The sequence below is a fragment of the Cetorhinus maximus genome, chromosome 9 (genome assembly GCF_964194155.1).
Source record: "Cetorhinus maximus chromosome 9, sCetMax3.hap1.1, whole genome shotgun sequence".
Classification (NCBI taxonomy): domain Eukaryota; kingdom Metazoa; phylum Chordata; class Chondrichthyes; order Lamniformes; family Cetorhinidae; genus Cetorhinus; species Cetorhinus maximus.
This window is the reverse complement of record NC_135887.1, coordinates 97,930,077-97,946,012: the sequence shown is the minus strand read 5'-3', so window position 1 is coordinate 97,946,012 and position 15,936 is coordinate 97,930,077.

Below are 15,936 nucleotides of genomic sequence, written 5' to 3'. Positions count from 1 at the left end.
CTCCTTCATAAGGTCAGAAGTTGGGATGTTTTTTGATGATTGAGCAGTGTTCAGCACCATTTACGATTCCTCTGGTACTGAAACAGTACCAGCATGCAGCAAGACCTAAATAGCTTTTAAATTTGGGCTGACAAGTGGCAAGTAAAATTCATGCCACATAAGTGCCAGACAATGATCATCTGCAACGAGAGAATTTGACCATCTCCCCTTAACATTTAATGGCATTACCATAATTGAATTCCCCACCATCAATATCCTAGGGTATACTATTGACTAGAAACTTTACTATACCAGCTATGTAAATACTGTGACTACAAGAGCAGGTCAGATGCTGGGAATTCTGTGATGAGTAACACACCTTCTGACTCCCCAAAGCCTGTCCATCATCTGCAAGGCGCAAGTCAGAAATATGACAGAATACTCCCCACTTGCCTGGATGAGTGCAGTTCCAACAACATTCACGGAGCTCAACACCATCCAGGACAAAGCAGTAACTTGATCGGCAGTCTGTTAAATATTCACACCCTGCACCACTGATGCACAGTGCCCGAAGTGTCTACCATTTACAAAATGCACTGCAACAACTCACGGAATCACAGAATCACACAGTGCAGAAGAGGCCCTTCAGCCCATTGAGTCTGCACCGACACATGAGAAACCAAGCCTCTTTTGACAACACCTGGGAAACTCGCCTACCACCTAGAAGGACAAGGGCAGCTTATGCATGGGGAACACTACCACCAGTAAGTTCCCTTCCAAGTCACATCTCACTCAGACTTGGAACAATGTTGTAGTCCTTCACTGTCACTGCGTCAAAATCCTGGAACTCCCTTCCTAAAATCACTGTGGATGTACCTACACCGTAAGGACTGCAGCGGTTAAAGAAGGTGCCTCATCACTGCCTTCTCAAGGGCAATTAGGGATGGGCATCAAATGCCTTAGTGTCATATTTGGCTCTAGATGAATTTTCGACCACATCCCCATTCTATTTTTAGACCACCTACTTCCACCTAGAAACATAGAAATATTTACTGTACAGAAGGAAGTCTTTCAGCCCAATGTGTTCATGCTGGCTGAAAAATGCTATTCAGCCTAATCCCACCTCTGCAACATTGTCCATCTCTACCCTTGCTTTGGTCCATCTGCTGCTGAAAGCCTCAACCATGCCTTTGTTACACTCTACACTTGACCATTGATTCCAAGCCCATCTATACCTCAATTTTAAAATCTCATTGTTGTTTTCAAATCCTCCCTTGACCCCCATCTCACTAACCTTTTTGGTTTTTTCCCAAAGGAATTTCATAAAATTTCTAAATGTACATTAAATAACAGTTCAAATTTGACACAGCATAAAGTGCAATGCAGTTTAACTTCCTTTATTATGGTATGTGGCATTCTGAGGTGCCTCACTGCAATACAATTACAGGTTAAAATTACAATACAATTCATATCAAACAAACAGCCTGCGAGGTTTTACACAAGTTCCACCCCTTCGGTGTACTATGGCGGGAGGGTCTTAGACAGTGGCCTTTCCCCTTTAAGCTTGATTCTAATCTTTCCTGCCTTATAACCAATGCTGTCTGTAAGCTGCACAAGTGTGCAGCAACCTGGTAGGTGCCACATGATTTGCTCACAAGCTGTCCTCTTTAAGGTACTGTAGATGCATGGCCATACAAAAAATTTAAGGTACCACCCACTGAAATGAACAGGCCATGTAAAATGAGAAGAGTTTAGAGGGGACGTTGGCTCCAACCCTCTGAAATCTGGACGCTCCTCCAAATCTGGCCACTTGTGCATCCTGGATTTTAATCACTCCACGGTTCGCAGCCATGTCTTCAGCTGCAAGAGCCTAAGCTCTGGAATCCGATCCCTAAATTTCTCTGCCTCTCTCTTCCTGTAAGATGCTCCTTACTAAGCTCTTGACTAAGCTTATCTGTCCTAACATTTCATGTGGCTTGGTGTCAAATATTGTTTCATAACACTCATATGAAGTGCCTTGTGATGTTTTACTGCTATAAATGGTCTATGTAACTACAAGTTGTTATTACTCTTGGCCGGGATTTTCTGTGCCTGCCAACGTCGGGCATGTTCGGTGACATGAGTGGACAATATTGTGCGATTGGCTTCACAGTGGAGTGAAACTAGTTCGCAATCGTCCGCTCTGCCCGCCAGTGGCTCACCGCCATCGGACATCGGGAATCTCATTGTAATACATCAGCATATCATTATTAGGCCAGCCTGCCGGAATCGTCCCCCACTGCTGGATCGTCCGCCCATGTAGACGGGAAAACACGCTGACATGTTTCACAACAGCACATAAGCGACGTGCACTTGGTGAGCTGCACTTCGCTTGGGACTTCAAGATTTGTTTGCCTACCTTGCTATGGTCAGCACTCGCAGTTATCAGCAACAGGCTTCACAGACAGCACCACTTTTAGGGGGGCTCACGGGTAGGTCTCTATCTACCAGACCAGCCATATGTTGGTGGCTTTTAAATGGCTGCAGGGCTAGAGCTTGCTTGGGGAAGGGGGAGAAGTGGCCTCAGGCAAGGGAAGGGGCCGTAGGACAAGGGCTATACTGGGGAAGGAGGGTATCCCAAGGTGTGTGTGGGGGGGCACATGTTGGTCTGTGCAAGTGGCCTCAAGATAGTGAGGGCTGAGGAGGCAGTCTCCAGAGGAGATGAAGCCAGATGGATACGTGGGGGTGTGTGTGAGAGAATGAGTGGTGATGTCCCTTGAGCTGGCAGTGAGTGAGATGCCAGTGAATGTGTGATGGGCTTGAGTGTGTGAGTTTAGAGTGATGAGATGGTTGCCACACCCTGGCTGCACTGATGAGATCATTCATCCCCTATCTGCATTGAATGGCCAACCTCTTCTGTGCAGCATTGGCACTGATCACCAGCTGCCATCACCTACCAAGCCAGAGTGGTAATTTTGCTGGCCCTGCTGCAACCAGAGCGCAGGTAGAGGACATCACAGCGAGCCTCCAGGGTGTCCAAAAGGTGCTCGAGGGCTGCAGTCTTCTTGCCCTTCGGGGCCATGTCTTCTTTGCTGCAGTCCTAGACTGGAAGCACTGAGCACGGCTGTACTTTAAATGTGGTGCCTGGCGTGATGAAGTGGTGAGGTGACAGTGTGGCAGGCGAATTGGAGCCCGCCTGGCATGGATACGGCGTGTTTTCCAGGAATGCATAAATAATGTGGCGGGTTTGGGATGAAACAGTGTGAAAACCCACCATTGTGGCTGGCGGGTAAAAGTGGAGACGGGGTGGGAAGTTCAACCATGGGCCTACCCACCCAGAACTTACTTCTGGTGGAAGTGGGAAGGTGTCAGGTATCGGTACTGACACCAAACCACCACCAACCACCAACTTCTGTTGAAGGGTCATGAGGACTCAAAACGTCAAATTTGCTCTTCTCCGCCGATGCTGCCAGACCTGCTGAGTTTTTCCAGGTATTTCTGTTTTTGTTTTGGATTTCCAGCAACCGCAGTTTTTTGTTTTTATTACCAGCTTTTCAGGCCTGCTCACTTCCTTCCTGACTTCCTGTGGGGGCAGAATATTCTGGCCATTGCCTAATTTCTATCAGTTGAGAGCCCTGCTCATGTGTACTTACAGAAACCTGCTTCCCCATGAGGAGATTTTGTATGTTTTGACCAAGTCACCCTTCCTAAGATCTCCTTCAATATCCACTTTTATCCGATCACAAATCTGTCAAGCATCTTGTGATATTTTTCTATATTAAAGTGCTATATAAACACAAATTATTGTTTTCTGGGACTTCCACGTAATATAGGAGAGGTTCTCAAATCTTATTTATTACCTATCCCCTTCCAGATCTACCAACTACACCAGCAGCAAACAGTTTTAGTATTTTAAGCCCTTGAATGCCAAAGCATTGTACAAAAATTATAACACACTTACGGCTTAAACAATAGTTCAATAGTACTACTTGCTGTTAATGTGATGGATGAAGTTGTTTGTTTAAGCATAGGTGCATAATGTTTGGAGTTCATCACTCCTCTCTGCTTTCAGTCCTTTAGCCAATTTCAGAACCACTGTCACTTTAATCCCATGGGTTTTCATTTTGCTTACAAGATTATTTTGTGATGCTTTATTAAACATCTTTTGAAATTCCATATATAGAAGTCAACTGCACTACCATCAACAACCCTTTTTATTATGTTACCAAAAATTCAATTAAGTTAAAATCAAACATGATATAGCTTTTAACCAATTTGTGCTGACTTTCATTTATTAGCCCATAATTTTCCAAGACATATGGCTCTTATTTTACTTTCCTTCAAGTAGTTATTCTGAGTATTTACTACTATCAGCTTCATCTTCAGTTTCGTGCGCTGGGGGGGGTGGAAGCGGGGAAGAGGGGTGTTGATTCTTCCCTGTGTCCTGGCCAACGTATATCACTGAACCAACATCGCTACAACTGATTATCTCGTTATTATCATATTGTTTATAGAACATGGCTGGGTGCAAATTGGTTGTGATGTTTAACAACAGTGACATCACTTCAAAAAGTCCTCTGTTGGCTGGAAAACACTTTTTGATATCCTCAGATTGTGAAATTGCTGCTTCACCTGAAGGAATATTTAGGACCTTGGATGGTGAGGAGGAAGAAAGTAAACGAGCAAATGTTACACTGAGATATGCAATGATTTACTTGCACTTCTTTCAGTTTAGTCTACTGCATTCACTGCTTACAATGCAGTCTCCTCTACACTGGGGAGACAAAATGTAGACTGGGTGACCACTTTGCGGAACACCTTCGCTCAGTCTGCAAGCATGACCCTTACCTTCTGGTTGCTTGCCATCTCAATTTACCATCTTGCTCTCATGCTCACATTTCCATCCTTGACATGCTACAATGTTCCAGTGAAGCCCAACAAAAGCTGGAGGAACAGCACCTCACATTCCAATTAGGCACTTTACTGCTTTCTGGACTCAACATTGAGTTCAACAACTTCAGACCATGAGCTCTGTCCTCCATTTTGAATTCCCCTCATGCTTTTGCTTTCAGACAGCGCTGACCCTTTCTCTGCTATTAACACATTCTGCTATTTTGTTTTCAGACAATGTTACCCTTTATTCTACTATTAACACCTACTCTGGACCAAAGCTTTAGACTTTAGTACTGTCATTACCAGTCCCTTTGCCTTGTGTTCCATGAAATTTTTGTCACTTAATCTCTCCTGCCCTCTAACCTATCCCTGACTTTCTATTTTGCTCCACCTGTCCCACCCTTTCCTTTTTTGACAGCATAAAACATATCACATTTCTACTTCTCTCTAGTTCCGAAGAAGTCATTTTGGGCTTGAAACGTTAATTCTGTTTCTCTCTCCACAGATGCTGCCAGACCTCCTGAGTTTTTCCAGCATTTTCTGATTTTAGTTCAGATTTCCAGCATCCATGCATTTTGCTTCTATTTTCCTTCATTTTAGTGTTGACATCTCTTTAGTGTTCTGTCTTTTCAGCAGTGTATTCAAAATGAAGAAAAAAATTCAAGTGACCAAAAAGTGCAGCTTTTAAAATAAAAAAATTTATTATAAAAATCAACAGCATCTTTATTACAAATGTAGTGATTTGATGTTGTCTTTACAAATATTTATACAAAGAAATACAAGCAAAAGGTTTCAACATGTGATCACCAGGAGCTGAGGGCGAGAACAGACCAAATGTTGGCCATAAATTTAAACATTAGAGACAAACATCATTCAACAAAAAAAACCATGGTAACTACGAAAGTAAAGGCAACCTTATGTCCACTGTGAGTAAAAAGTTAAAAGGCTGACAAGGTCACTCACTATTATAGTCAGTCCATTATTTTTGTGTTGAATTACACAACGTTTCTTGCTGCAGATATTCCATACAGCTTTTAAGATATCAAGCCAGTCACTGTGCCTTCTTGTTTCTTGCTGCAACCATTGTAGTAGTTATTAAAGCAATTTGTTTACAAACTTCAGTTTGTTTGGTGAGCCCCAGTGTGAGACATGCTTGTAACACCAAATTTAAATACATTAATATCTTGTAAAAGGCAGCACAACATTGATGTGTGGTTTGGGAGTGTGGGCAGAGAAGCTGTAGTTTCCAATTACAAACAAAATTGCAAGTGAAAGTTTAATAAACTTAATTTCAGAATTAAGTTTCAGAATTTAAAGTTGGTTCACCTTTAATGGAACATTTTGCTCATCTAGATCTAAAATTTAAAACCATTACTAAAGGAAAGATAATCACAGCTTACAATTAGTGACTGTTTGGGGGGATAGTGGTGGTGCTGGTTTGGAGGGGAGGGGGGTAATACCTTTAGGAAAAATGCAAGTTACATGTTAAAATTGCATTTCTATTCAAGCCAATAAGTAAATAAATTGCTGTCAGATAGTACCATTGCCTCCTATCAAATAGAAACATCAGATTTTACAAAGGAGTCAATTGTTGCCCCATGCTGTCTCTTTGCAATAGCAATCCAAAACTAATCACGCTATTCTACTATCTCCTCACAGCCTTGCACCTCCCTCTTGTACCTTTCAAAATTGATCAATTTTTCCTTAAAAGAGACAATGGTCTCTGTCTCAACTACTGTGGACAAGCATTCCACGCTTTAACACATTTCTCCCATCTCTTTCCTCACTCTCAGTGACTGATTTAAATTAATAGTCCTTTGTCACTGAGTTCCCAACTACAGGAAGTACTTTTTCCCAATTCAGAATCAAAACACTCAGAATTTTGAAAACCTATATTACAACTCATCAGCCTCCTCTGCTAGCAATGGAAACCTTTCCATCCTTGACATCATCTTGGTGAAACTGTATTGTTTGCTTTCTATGACTTTAATGTCTTTTCTGTAATAGGAAACCCAAAATTGCATACATTAATTTCACTATGGTCTTTACATAGAATCTACAGCACAATTTGGCCCAATGAGTCTAGGTTGATGTTTATACTGTAAATGAGCTGCCTCCATTCTACTTACCTCTTCTCACTTTGTCTATATTCCTATCTTCCTCACTTACTCATCAAGCCTCCCTGTAAATGTGTCAACGCTACATGCTTTAACCATCCATGTGGCAGCACGTTTTACATTCTCCTAAATCCTTTATTTCATCTGTAAGTGGCTACTTGGTATTTATGTGCCTTGTCTAAGCTCACCCACAAGTGGAAACTGTTTCCTCACATCCAACCTATTGAAACCCTTCATAGCTTTGAGGAGGTCAATCAGTTCTCCTCTTTTCCAGGGAAAAGAGCCCCAGCCTGCTCAACCTTTCCGGCTAGTTGCATCCCAACAACTCTCGAAACATCTCTGTAAATTTCTCCGGTGCTTCAATATCCATTTTTGTAGTATGGAGATCAGAAGTACTCACAGAACCCTGTGGTCTAACCATGGTTCTATATAAATTTAACTGTACCTTCCTGTTTTTCTATTCTATTCATTTGAAATTGCACTCTATATGGCTTTATCAACATGTGTTGCTACTTTTTAGTGATTAATGTACCTGCATTCCCAGATCACTATACTCTTATTTGATATAACCAATATTTTGCATAAATTAATCTCTACTTCTTGTTCTCGTAGTGACTAGCTCCTTGTACTAGCGCTTTCAGGGAACGATGTATGAATAGTGTATTCATTACAAATTGTTTTGTAAAAGATTACTTTAAATCAAAATGAAAGGGAATTTGACAGACATTAGTATTTTTCAAGAAGGGCCAGCTAATTAAGTCTAATGGTCCAGGTGATCAGAAGTTAATATATTAAAGGTTTCATTTAGGAGAAGACCTTTGGTCCAGTGTGCTTACCTATCCCATTACCTACTGTAATGGTACTGTGTATCGGTGTTCAAACATACCGTACCACACATAGTTAGGATGCATATCTATATTCATGACTCCCCACATAGTAAGTCCTTGATCTTAGCCTCCTCAAAAAAACTGAGGATGAGAAAGAATGTTGAACAGATAGGTAATTGAGGAGTTTTGCTGCAGTGTTCTTTTGCACCACCTGGTGGCTGAATGAAAAGCAGCATTGTTAAGGCTCTTAGAGCAGGTTCTTGCTATCCCTCTTGCTTGAGATTAATCTAATGTACTGAGAGCTTAAAATGGTAAACAATCAAATTTAAAGAGAATAATGTTCATAAATCATGTCTCTGGAGGAGAATTTTTGAATTGCTTTAGAAAAATATTAATCTTTTGCAGAGGTGGAATAACTTAATTGTTTAACTACTGAAATGACTAGGTGTATTAAACCTTTAATAAAAACAGAAAACACTGGAAAACTTAGCAGGTCATACAGCATCTGTGGAGAGAAACAGAGTTAGTGTTTCAGGTCAATGAGGCTTCAGGGCATTACCCTAAAATGTTAACTCTGTTTCTCTCCACAGATGCTGCCTGACCTGCTAAGTATTTCCAGCATTTTCTATTTTTATTTCAGATTTTCAATATCTGCAGTATTTTGCCATTGGGTTAAACTTTTGTCTCCTTCCATTCCTCTAATACTTGGCTAAGAACAGGAACTTGAAAATTCACTACAATTCGCAAATAGCTGCAAAATAAATTTAAATGATCATATCAGTGGCAACTATGCAGCAGTGTACGAAGGCGTTTGTTCTGTATTTAGTGAGCACACCAAGTTATGATGTGGCACAGACATTAATATATTGAGATATTAAATTTGGAATACAAATGCAAAGAAAAATCATTAGATTTTGAGCACTTAAGAGTAACACGGCAGTCAAACAGGCAATGCTTCAATAAGGGTAGACAAAATTAAGTTGTACGTGTATGGTGGAAAAAACCTGCAGGTTTATCTATATAAGGTTGTAAATGAATTATGTGTAGTACTGGAAAAAGCTAAGAGGAGCAATATTGAATGATCATAACTCCAGGGTAACGCTGTAGACTGATGGGGGTTTCATTATAGGAAGAATATACCTGATTGGAGTGACAGGTGGAAACTAAAATAACTTGGAATATAAAGTACTGTTTTTAGTAGAATCCATGTGCAACTCTATTCTAACAGAAAGCTAATGCAATAAAACCTAATTAATCTACAGAACGCACAAAGAAATCTTAACAACCGCACCACCCTTTACTCCTGTAGCATAAATTGTTGTGATCATTTGAAATTTGGCATTCTTGCATTTGTCCTGATGAGTGCAAGCCAAAAAGCTTTAGCAAAATGTCTCTTTTTTTCAGCAACATTAAAAGATTCTAGTCTTGGGACTTAAGGAACAGTATTAGAAGTTGTTGATAACACCATATGGCGTGCATGGTAAGTAGTGACAATAATTGTCAAAGTCTGCAGGATGACATTGATAGCCTACTGGGATGGTCAGATGGGAGCAAGATACAGTTCAATGTAGAAATGTGTGACATAAAGTAATTTGGAAATTATTATAAGGAAAGGGAATACACCCTAAAGGGTAATATTTTAATTGAGTGGGGCAACAGAGAGATATTGATGTGCAAACATACCAGTCATTAAAAAGCATTAACACATATAGACAAGGCTATAAAAAAATCATACAGAATAGAAAAACAAAGAAGTAATTTTGAACTTGTTCAAGAGCTTTGGAATGCAACTTGAATACTCTGTATAATTTTGGGCACCCTATTATAGAAGGGCATAAAATCAATGGAAAATATACAGTATAGATTCAGTAGGATGTTGTCAGGTATAAAGTTATAGGACAGAATTTTTCCCTTGGTGGGTGGGCAGGCTCGGTTGGGAAGCTGACCGCTGCCTGCGAGCAGGTCCGGAAGGCGATTTCACGCTGGCAGGCCAACTAACGCCTGCCCAGCGTGAAAGGCGGCTGGAGAACCTCCGAGAAGGGGTGGGACATGATGACCACTGGGTCCAACGGCCACCCGGCGACCGATTCAAAAGCGGCCCAGGTAGCCCCTGGAAGGCTGCCATGGAAGGACATCTCCTGTACTCTCGCTATGGATTCCAGTGCGGTTGGACACCGCAGACGGGAAGGCATGTCGGTGGGGCAGTCGGCCCTGCATTTCTCTGACAAGTGCCTCGCAGCCCTCCTGGAGAAGGTGGCTGCCAGAAGGGACACCTTTGTCCCCAGAGATGGGAGGAGGATGCCACTGCACCTAACCAAGAGGGCATGGGAGGTGGTGGCATCCCGGTTCAGTAGCCACGATGTGGCGAGGCGCACATGGGTGCAGTGCCTGAAGCGCTACAATGACCTGCTGCGATAGGGAAGGGTGACTACCCTGTTGGCATGGGTCAGTGTGGAGAGCAGTTAAAGGCTGGCCATCCCCCCCCATGGACCTCAGAGGTGTTAAGAGTGAGAGTGGCAATTGTCAATTACGCCGGAGTTGGCCAAGGGAGTGAGCCCTGGCTGCTTGGACTGAGTGCCTTGCGGCTCGAGGGCCACAACTTGGATGTGCCTGTGAGGTGTTCCTCAGGTGAGGTTGGCCAGGCTGCAATGGTGCTGCAGATAGTGGACTAATCAATGCTCCACTATCCTTTCAGGAGAAGACATCCCATAAGAATATTGAGAGGTTGTGGACTGGCGGGGGACTCCCCACACTGCCTCATCCTCAGCTGCTATGAGGAGGCCCTGGAGCTTGAGAGGCGGCATTCACCTCGATCAACCGGCCGCGGTGAGGCTGGGGTGTCAGACGAAAGTAAGAATGCAGTGCACAGAGGTGAGAATGTCAGTTATTGCAACTATTCTAGTGTAGCCTCCATATTGATGTGAGCCTCCAACCTGGAGTCCCCATTGATAATCGAAAGACGAGGGCACCATGATGCAGGTCTCTGTTGTCTCACCAGGGTGCCTGGCATGCACAGTGTCAGTGTGATGACTTTAACGAATGACATGTCCTTCTTCTCCCTCTTACGTTCACCAGCAGGCGGTTGCAATGAGGACCCTGAAGGGCCACCCCTGATCCCGGAGGACCACGATCCTCAGCACACACCTGCGTCACACCCACTCTGTCAAGCAGGTACCAGCGCAGAAACCAGCACCTCGGTGGGCATAAGATCACTGTCTAGTATCTCGGTGCACATTGATGAGGGCAATTCCCACTAGCTTAAGGTGCAGGCGGAGGCAGAGAGTCCCCAGGGCACTGGCAGTCAGAGGACTGTTGGAGACCAGGACAATGCTCAGTCGATGGCTGATGATGAGCCTCTGGAGTCATCCATTAGGCAGCAGATGCTGGAAGTCCAGTGGGGTGTGCGGGAGGATCTGGCAGAGATACATGAGGGATTTGTGCCATGGTCTCCTTTGGGAGGAGTCCCTACGGAGCATGAGCAATGCAATGACCCTCTTGGCCGAGCGCAATGCCTCCTCCATGGAGAGAGTGGCGATTCTCATGGAGAGGCTGCTCCAGGGACTCAATCAAGGGCCTCTGGGGATGCACTCGGACCTGCAAACCCACACACCAGCAATAACTTCAGCTGGTCAGTGTCCACGTGGGAGACGGATTGGGCACCCAGTATCTCAGCTAGGTGCCCGTCCATCAATAGTGAGCAGGGAGGTCCAAAGTGATCTCATGTTGGCGTATGAGCTGCCTGTTGTCTCTGTGGGCTCCTCTCAGGGTGCTCCGGATGCTGGTAGCAGCTCCTCTCCCCTCTGCCAGTGACCATGGCATCTGATGAGGCTGCGGCGACTGGGGAGATGGCAGCCATTGCACTGGCCGCTCCCTCCCAGGCAGGGCCTTCACAGGCTCCACGGGCCAGGGGACGACCACCAAGGTCATCAAGACAGCACAGTCAGCAGGCTGTATCCAATGCCAGTGCCAGCGAGGGGGAACACCTAGAAATAGCATCTGCAAACGTAAATGTAAAGCACCTTAAGCACAAGACGGGCTTATCACGGGTGATATTTTGTTCCCCCATTTTGCTTTAACTTTTTTACTGGTATGATAAACAACACCGGTTTATGTTCATTTCAGCTATGTTTCACATGCAACATTAAATTAGCTATTATTTTGTGCTATTTGCCTCTGTATGCTTCATTTGTTCTGCAGGTGCAGGGTAGGTAGGCCATTATGTAATGATGGACGTGTGTCTCCTGAAACTTTATTGTAATGGCACATAGTGTATGTTGGTGGCCAAGGAAATGCTCCTCTCTGGGATCGAGTATGGAGCCTGCAGTCCTGGCATGTGGTGGTAGTTCTTATTTGGTAGGCTAGCTGAAGGAGTGTTAGATCAAGCGTCCCAGGTGTCCCTGCCTCCCTGGAGGTTACCCAGGTCAGCGTCCATGCCCTCGGCATTTTCCTCACCATGCTCATCCTCGGACTCACTAATGGACTCATCATCTGTTGCCTGTGCAGCTGCTTCAAGATCCTCTTCCTCCAGTGGGTCCCCCCTTGCCAGTGCCAGATTGTGGAGAGCGCAGCATGCAACCACTGTCAGTGACACCCGCTCTGGGGGGGTATTGCAATGTTGTACTGCTGCTCGGCCTCTATTCTTGGGTGGCGGAGAGGCATCATGAGCCACCTTTTGAGGGGATAGCCCTTGTCACCCACCAGCCATCCATCCAGTCGGGCTGGAGTACTGAAGAGCCTTGGCACCTGGGAGTGTCTCAGGATGTAAGCGTCATGGGAACTGCCAGGGTATCTTGCACAGACTTGCTAAATCTGCATCTTATGATGACACACTATCTGCACGTTAATGGATGGGAATCCCCTCCTGTTGATGAAGGCAGCTGGCTCACCCACTGGCACCCTAGACATGCGGGAACCCAGCAATCGCTACAAAGCCTCTGGTTTGCTCAGCCTGGCTGGCCTCATCTGTGCGGAAATGAAAGAAAGTCAATGCATGCCTGAACAGTGCTTCTGTCACCAGTTTGATGCAATTGTGGCCAGCTGATTGGGAGAATCCCCCACTGAGCCCTGGAAAGAGACGGAGGCATAGAAGTTGAGGGCCACTGTGACCTTCAGAGCCACTGGCACGGGGTATCCACTCACACAGTCGGAGCTGATCTCAGGCCTGATTCTCAGACAAATGGAGGTCACTGTCTCCCTTGAGAGATGGAGCCTCCTTCGGCATTGCACCTCGAACATATTGAGGTAGCTGCATCACCGCCTGTAAACCCTAGCAGCGGGATAGTGCTGTCTTCTTGGCCAATTCCGCCTTGGACTGCCAGCTGGCCCTGCTCCCCTTGTGCCTGCGCCTCTCCTGCCCACAGGTCGCTCCCCAGGAAGCTGCATTGGGACACCTGGCCTCCTCTTCCTTCTACTCCTCTCTTCCTCCTCAGAAGAGGTGCCTCCAGCAGAGACCACAATCCCCATTACCAGGGTTATGGAAGGCTGTCTGATATCTGGAAGGGCCCACACGGTCAGAATCCTCCGGGGGCCTGGAAGACAACAATGAGTCCTGAAATGAAGCCTAGAAATGCTCAGAATGCAGCTCTGAAGCGAGATGAAGCTGTCCAGTTCACATAAGCAACCAGCAACACACATCTCCAAAACTCCTCACTACTCGTATTGAGAATGCTGCTAACCCTTCTAATCTCACCCGTGGATGAGCTTTTGCAAATTGTGACCTGTCCGTTTCTCACGGGCTACGTAAATTCAGAGACGATTGGTGTGTCAAGGGCCTTAACTGGCCTCTTCATTAATGGCGGCCGCGTCTCCGTCTCCCTCACGCACTCGCTGAGTGAAATATCACGAGTGCGCACGTTGACGTGGGGACACTTGGCCGATATCAACACGGGTTATTTCACGCTTGAGCGGGTCCGGCATGCGCCTGCCCACCGAGCAAAAAAATTCTGCCCACAGTTACAAAGAGAGGCTTGGGAAGGTAAGGCCTTTTCACTGCAGCTAAGAAGGTTAATGGTAGAGAATGCTGACAATGTGCAATGGACTTGGAGGAGGAGGGAAGAGATAGACTGACACCTGAACAAAGAACAAAGAAAAGTACAGCACAGGAATAGGCCCTTCGGCCCTCCAAGCCTGCGCCGATCATATTGCCCGTCAACTAAAACATTTTGCACATCCGGGATCCGTATCCCTCTATTCCCATCCTATTCATGTATTTGTCAAGCTGCCTCTTAAACACCACTATCGTACCTGCTTCCACCACCTCCTCTGGCAGCGAATTCCAGACACTCACTACCCTCTGCGTAAAAACTTGCCCCGCACATCTCCTCTATAGTTTTCTCCTCTCACCTTAAATCTATGTCCCTCCACCCCGGGAAAAAGCTTCTGACTATCTACTCTGTCCATGCCACTCATAATTTTGTAAACTTCTATCAAATCGCCCCTCAATCTCCGTCGCTCTAGTGAGAACAATCCGAGTTTCTCCAACCTCTCCTCATAGCTAATAACCTCCAGACCAGACAGCATCCTGGTAAACCTCCTCTGCACCCTCTCCAATGCCTCCATATCTTTCTGGTAATGTGGCGACCAGAATTGCACGCAATATTCCAAGTGTGGCCTAACCAAGGTTCTATACAGCTGCAGCATGACTTCCCAGCTTTTGAAGTGGAGGCCTTTTGTCAGAACAGTACTGATAGAGGATTCTGCACCCTGGATACTGGCCTGCTTTTCTTCTTTGGATCAGTGATCCCACCCAATTTTGCAAGCTTTTCCCATTCCAATTTCAGACCTAATTTATCTCCCACTGTCTTAGTTATTCACATTTTTTTCTCTTATGTCTTGAATAAATTTTGTTAATCCCGAAGAGCACCTTAGCCATAATTTTTTCAATGCTTGTTCATTTTTCAGTTCTGTCGAAGAATTACATTAACTTGTTTATTATGTCCACAGATGCTGACTGATCTGCTGTGTTTTAAGCAATTTCTGCTTTAAGAGGTGACGTAATAGAGGTCTTCAAGATTATGAAGGGTTGTGTTGAGTTTAATGGCAATTGATTTCCAACCAGTAGAAACAAATAGCAACAAAGTGAGACACATTTAATGAGAAAAAGAATTGAAGAGAAAGTTCAGAACAAGTTTCTTATTGGTTAGAATTTGGAATTTATCACCAAAAGCTGTTGAAGCAGAAATCATTGATTCTTTAAAAGTCAAGTTGTATAGTTGCTTGAAAATGAGAAATATTAAATGGTATAAAATGGGTAATTGCATGGGATCAGCTGGCTCACATGCAAGAAACTGGACCCCAGGCTTATTGAGCTGAAAGGTAATATAACATAGAAACAAAGCAATGATTCTGTAAGTGGTGCAACGTTAACAAAAACTGTGAATGGTATGTTTTTATCACAGACACACCAATAATCCAATTATTGATTACTTACAAGAATTTTATTAGAACATTCCAAAAATGTGTAGCTGACCATATTAAATTTTCCCAGATCAGCAATACTGAGAGGGGCTTTCTGTTTTTAAACAAGAGATGCTGCGCAGGCAAGCACTGAAGGAACGTACTGGGATCACTATTCTTCCGTAGTAAATATAACCTTCCCCTGCCCTCCTAAATGGCTTTCACATAATCTCACCGATTATAGTGATTCCAAACTCGACACCCTAACCATTTAATATCATTTTTACTGTGCATCTCTTAAATCCAGTTTTATTTGCCTTTCTTCATAAACTATTCAACTTCAATTGTTAATGAAGAAAAGATGACAATATTTGAAATTTGGTAGAGGACTTGAGGCAGATACATAAAATAAATCTAAAGAATGCAGGAATTAAGTATGAAGTCTTTCATATGCTTGATTTATACTATTTCTGCCTCAGCTTTTTAAGACTTTAAGACGCAGGAGAAGTAGGCCATTCGGCCCATTGAGTCTGCTCTGCCATTCAATGAGATCATGGCTGATCTGATAATCCTCAACTCCACTTTCCTGCCTTTTCCCCATAGCCCTCGACTCCCTTATTGATTAAAAATCTGTCTATCTCAGCCTTGAATATACTTAACGACCCAGCCTCTACAGCCCTCTGCGGTAAAGAATTCCACAGATTCACTACTATTAATTCACTAAAATTAAAGGGTTTGACTTGCAT